This window comes from Pteropus vampyrus, unplaced genomic scaffold (assembly GCF_000151845.1).
Source record: "Pteropus vampyrus isolate Shadow unplaced genomic scaffold, Pvam_2.0 Scaffold33, whole genome shotgun sequence".
NCBI lineage: Eukaryota > Metazoa > Chordata > Mammalia > Chiroptera > Pteropodidae > Pteropus > Pteropus vampyrus.
The window spans coordinates 6295026-6301441 of NW_011888814.1; positions in this window are offsets into that span (position 1 = coordinate 6295026).

Genomic DNA, 6416 nt, shown 5'->3' on the forward strand with positions numbered 1-6416 from the left:
TCTAGCAGAGGTTTTCTGCAAATTCAAAATTAAATAGGTATTTGTGCATTTATAATCTGATATTAATTACTTAAATGTTTAACTCTTTTCAACTTTGGTCAGAGAACTTAATTTATATTCAGTACACCATATTCCCTAATAAAAATTAGAGACAAAGTAGCAAAAATTAATATATTTCAATGAATCTAAGCCATTACTAATTGTAAAATGCAGCATTATATGCTACTAAAGAAAATGACCAATTAAGCAATAATACAATTGTATCTTATGAGTTTGTCAAAATGAAAAAATATATATTACTGCATATTAGAAATATGATTCCTTTGTTATATTCCCATTGGTGATTTTGCCTCAGAAGGAAGCCAATAATCAGTCATTTTTCTGCCTAGAAGAAACTTGAGTGATATATATGAGATTCTGACTTATATACAACCCAGAACTATAGACTCTCATCCTCTTCTCTCCCTACTCTACTCTCTGGCCCTTCTCTTATTATCCTGGTTGCTATTTGTAAAATCTTGACCACTAAATATTCTTCCCCTGTTATCAGTCAGCATAGGCTAAAGTCTCAGTGACTTTGTAAATAAAAATTTATTTCTTACTCATAGTAAATATAGAGGGCACAAGTCTGTGTTCCATGTAAGTAATTTAGGGACACAGCCTGATAGAGACCCTACCATTTTGTGATGGAGACTTCTTAACATCTAGCTCCCAGAGAAAGATGAGGTTTCTCTTCTGTCTTAGCCAAGGAAACAAACATTACTTCAGCTTACATTTGATTCTTAAAACTAGTCACCTAACTGCAAAAGGGACGAAGAGTGACGCGTTTTTGTGTGTGTTTCAAATAAAGCAAAAAGAATTGGAACAAGTATATGAGCAATCTCTGCCACAACTAGCAACATTGTTATAACTCATTTCCATCTCATAATTATTGAATAGTGTCTTCCAGAGGCTTCATGCCTCAGAAAATATGGATGGCATTAATTCCTCACAGCTAGTCTCTTGAAACATATGGCTAATTCACCAATTTGAAACACACCACTGAAATCTGCTCTCATGTTACTTTTTTGATCAATACTTTCTGCTCTTGGTACTTTTCCTTACCCTTTCATAATTAACTCACTTATAATTATCTCAATCCAGCAAAGATAAAAAGATATATAACTTATAAATAAAGTATGTTTATTAATAGATGTCCAAGATCCCCAATTACTTATTAGAGTAAGTTATTACAGTTGGTAAATACAGTGTGTTCACAAAATGGTGAAATACTTTTACCCCATCTTTATGTTTCCTTATATTTTGTCATACTCATTAATTGATAATACTATAATTACTGGCATTGCTCCCACATCTAATTTAATCTTTCCTGATGATCTCCTTGTTAAAACTGGATCTAGCGTACAGTCATATTCTTATTTCAAAAACACTTAAACTCTTTTATGTCTCTATCTAATTCCAGCTTGTTAATTGGGATGATTATGTTTGGTGTTGACCAAATCTTGAGTGTAATACTTAAAGTGATTCAAATTCAATACAAACCATACCACTTTGATCATGCTGTGATATATTACAGAATACTTTCTCTGATGTATTAATTCACAAGTAATTAAAATTTGGTCTTAGTTACTCTAATGGACTCACTTCCTTATCACTAATCCTGCGATCTTAATTGTGGTGAACAGAATTTTTTTTCTACAGTGATAACCAATGTTATCTAGTATAACTATCAATTTATAAATATAAGTATTCACCTTTAACTCTTAAATGGGTAAGTGAGCAGGAAAATTCGCAATATGTTAATGTGGCCTTTCTGCCATACTTATTTCCTTAAATAATGGGCTGAATTCTGTCTTACTGTATTATCTTTTGTGGCCTGGTTGACTGCCTTTAAAAAATATGAACAATAAATTATAGACTGATAAATCTTCCTGGACTGGTAGGAAAACTCCTGCAATTCCTTCAGCAAAAATGCAATCAAGTTTTTATAAAATTGTCACAAACAAATCATTACAATTTGAAGATGAAGTGAAAACTGTTTATCTCTTAAACTATAAGTACCAGTGACTGAAACTTCAACCACTAAAGGACGTGAAATTAAAACAATTAGACCTATTAAATTTTTATTAATTTACTCTAATGATCTGAATATGAAAGCTCTTGGAAGCCTTTTTATTAGAGTACTTTGTTTGCACATATTGGTGAATTGAAACAATAAATTGTGAGGCCAGACATGTAGTTTCAAAGTCTGGATTTCAAAGTTATGTGATTTAGGAAACTTAATCTCTTTTTCCCCTCTAAGTTTTCATACCTTTTACTGTGTAATGTCAATAAGATCTAACTTAAAAAGCTTTCGTGAAGATTAATTTGGACTTTTTTTTTTTTTTTTTAAAGAACAGAAACAATGTCTGGCACAAAGTCAGTTTTAGATAAACTTTCCCTGCTTGCCCATGCATCCTACACTGGAATTTGGAATTTATATCTAAATTTATGATTCTAGCAACTGTATCTGTAGAGCACTCTAGAGAAAGAAAAGACATAGGTTGGATCTTTGGGCATAAGATATACGTAGACAAAAGTTGACACAAGTTTCCTAATACATAGAAGAATAATATAGAAACTTACAAATTCAAACTCATGAAAGGAGCCATATGTTAAGGTCTCATTATAATTTGAGCTTTCCTAATAATTACTCAGAATTATTGGTGTTCACAAAAGTATTACTATATACAAAGGGAATTATATACTTATAAGACTAAAATTTTGTCAAAATATACGAACCTTTTAACTTCTTAGGCAGAAACATCCATTCGTGTAATTCATGAATTCTACAAATATTCATTGAGCTCTATTGCTCGAATTAAACAAAATAAACATTGCAATAAGATGTTAGGAGGTTGAGTGAAATTGTTTCAAAACTATCAGTCTCAGACGATGATTTTATGGGGATCCAAAAATTTACTTATCATTTTATTTAGCAATTCATTATATCTAAAGGAGTATTATTATACTGTGGCCACGTGCTTATATTCTGCATATTCAGAATATACGAAGTATCTCTTCAAGTTTCTACTACCCATGTATTTGGTACAGATTGCAACAGATAGCAATAGTGTCTGAATCATTTAAAAATTGTTAAATTGTGGTTTTACCAAACCTGGAAATTAAACTAAACACTTTAGAAATATTTTCATTACAACAGATTGAATAAGATAGTTTAAGTAGTTATCCAGGAAAAGAATTCACTGAAAATCCCTCATTCTTCAATTTCAAGTAGCAGAAATATTTCTTATTTAGAAAAGATATTATTTACAGGAACCTTATTTTATCTGTGTTAGAAACATTATAGCATAATTTTTCAGAGCACAGAGTTTTTAATTTAGTTAGATAAACCAGAATTCAATTCCTTATTGTATGAATTGGAGCATATTGCTTAAATTATCAGTTTTCTCATCTTCAAAATGCAAATAAATAGAGGTTTTTAGGAATCAAATTATGTAATCCATTTAAAATGTATAACATTATTTGGAATACATTCATTAAGAAGTTGATAAGCAATAACTATTGATGCTTTTATATTATCAACTGTTTTATGTTACCAATTTAATTTTTAACCCATTTAAAGGGCTGCAATACTGCATTAGTATTAGAAATGGTTTCTGTAAATGAATAAAGGAGATGATGATTATTTTAATAAATTCTTAGATTCCATATGTCCATTGACCTCAACTGAGACAGAATTATCTTTTTAATTTGTATTTTTTTTTTTTTTAGTAGCAAACTTAATTAAACATAGTAGTTTATGTCTTCTTAGGACAAGATTTCGAAGGACTGTATTCATCTTTCTATATACAAAGTAGGGCAAAATTGAGCTCATTTATTTTACTTTCTATTTGTTTATAGTATTTCTTATACTCTAAGCTTTTATTACATAAGAAAAAGGATAAAAATCAATGCAAACTCCTTATAATAATGCACAGAGGCCTATAGCTTGCTGTTCTGCACTGTTAAAATTCAGAGATTCAGGGTTCTCTTTAGCAGAAGAGTCTTGATCTTCCTTTTTTGGCCTTAGGATGTATCAGAAGTTATCTCAGCTTTCCCTCCAGAGAGGTATCTGAGAGTCCCTTAGCCTAGTTGACTGTACCGGACAAGTCTGTCTCTACAGCATTTGGTAAACCTGGAGCAGCATATCCCTCTGTCCACTGAATCAGCTGGCACTAGAGACAAAAGAAGATCGTGATGCAACAGTGAAAGTAATTAATTTACCTCATAGTATTCAGCTTCACGATAGAATGGCAAGAGCTCTGGTAGTCAGAATTTTCCTTCTCCGCCTCATGGGTGCTGATTCAGCAACTTACATGTTATGAATCTGGAATTCTAGATTTAAGGGAATAGTTTATGATTAGATGTCTTCCTGAAATATAAGAAAAGGGAAAAGGGTGTTGAATAAATAGAGAAAAGATGACCACTACTGGGTCTTAATTCTATGATTTGTTTGTTGTAGTGCATTTTATGCTATCAATGATAAATAACTTCCATAGTTTTAACTAGAGTCCAATCCAGATATTAGTGAAGTGTTTTAGTTATGTTGATGAGGCAATGTAGCTTTAGTTTGACATTAATAACTTTGGAAAGCTATGTTTTTGAATGAATACATGAAATATCAAATATTTGGAAGGCTATTAAAAAGAAAATGCATATAAATCTGATGACTTTTTTGTTCTATTTCTTTAAAAAATACCATTGGGATTTTGATGGACATTGCATTAAATCTGTATATTGCTTTGGCCATTTTAACTATGTTGGTTCTTCTAATCCATGAACATGAAATATCTTTCCATTTCTTTATGTCCCCTTCAATTTCTTTTAATAATGTCTTATAGTTTTTCAGTGTATAGGTCATTCTCATGCTTCATTAAGTTTATTCCTAGGTATTTTATTATTTTTGTTGAAATTACAAAAGGATTTTTTTTTCATTTCTTTTTCTAAAATTTTATTGTGTGTGCATAGGAATGCTATAGATTTTTGTATGTTGATTTTGTATCCTGAAACTTTACTGTATTTGTTTATCTTTTCTAATAGTTTTCAGTGGATTCTTTAGGGTTTTCCACATAAAGAATCATGTTATCTGCAAAAAATGACAATTCGACTTCTTCATTTCCAATTCGGATGCATTTTATTTCTTTCTCTTGCCCGATTGCTCCAGCTAGGACTTTCAACATTATGTTGAATAAGAGTGATGAGAGTGGATAGCCTTGTCTTGTTCCAGATCTTAGAGGGAAGGCTTTTAGAGTTTTACTGTAGAGTATGATATTAGCCTAGGGTTTGTTGTATATGGCCTTTATTATGTTGCAGTACTTTCTTTCTAGATCCTGAATGGCCAAAGCAATCCTGAGAAAAAAGAAGACTGGTGGTATCACACTGTATGATGAAAGAAATCATCAATGAAACAAAGAGGCAACCAACAGAATGGGAGAAGATATTTGCAAACACACCTCTAATAACAGGGCTAATATTCAAGATATACAAAGAAATACAAAGAACTCAGCAACAACAACAACAAAACAAACAAACAAACAACCCATGTAAAAAATGGGTAGAGAACCTGAAAAAACTCTTCTCCCCAGAAGACATACAAGTGGCCAACAGATATATAAAAAGAAGCTCCACTTCACTAGCTATTAGGGAAATGCAAATCAAAACCACAACAAGATACTACCTCATACCTATTAGAATCGATATTATCAACAGGATAAGTAATGATAAGTGTTGGAGAGGTTGTGGGGGGAAAAAGTACCCTCATACACTGCTGGTGAAAATGTAAATTGGTACAGCCACTGTGGAAAATAGTATGGAGGTTCCCCCCAAAATTAAGAATAGAATTACAACATGACCCAGCAACAACTGAAATTCCTTCAATATATGATTAGATAAAGAAGATGTAGTATATATATACAATGGAATATTACTCAACCATAAGAAGAGATGAAATACTACCATTTGCAGCAACATGGCTGGGTCTTGAGATTATCATGCTAAGTGAAATAAGTAACAGAAAAAGTTGAGGGCAATATGATTTCAGCTCATATGTGGAATATAAACTGAAAGCAACAGACAAACAAGACAAACAGAGACTCATGGACATAGATGGTTTAGTGGCAACCAGAGGGAAAGCGGGGAGGTATGGAGGTAGATAAGAGTAAAAGGGGTCAAATACATTGTGACAGAAGGAAATTTAACTTCAAATGATGAACAAACAATGCAATATACATATGATGTATTATTGAATTGTATACTTGAAGCCTATGTAATTTTATTAACCAATAAATTTAATATAATAAAAAAGAAAATGTGTGCTGTACTTTCATAATACAAATGTGAAATGTATGAACAAAAATGTACTATGAACCAGTTTT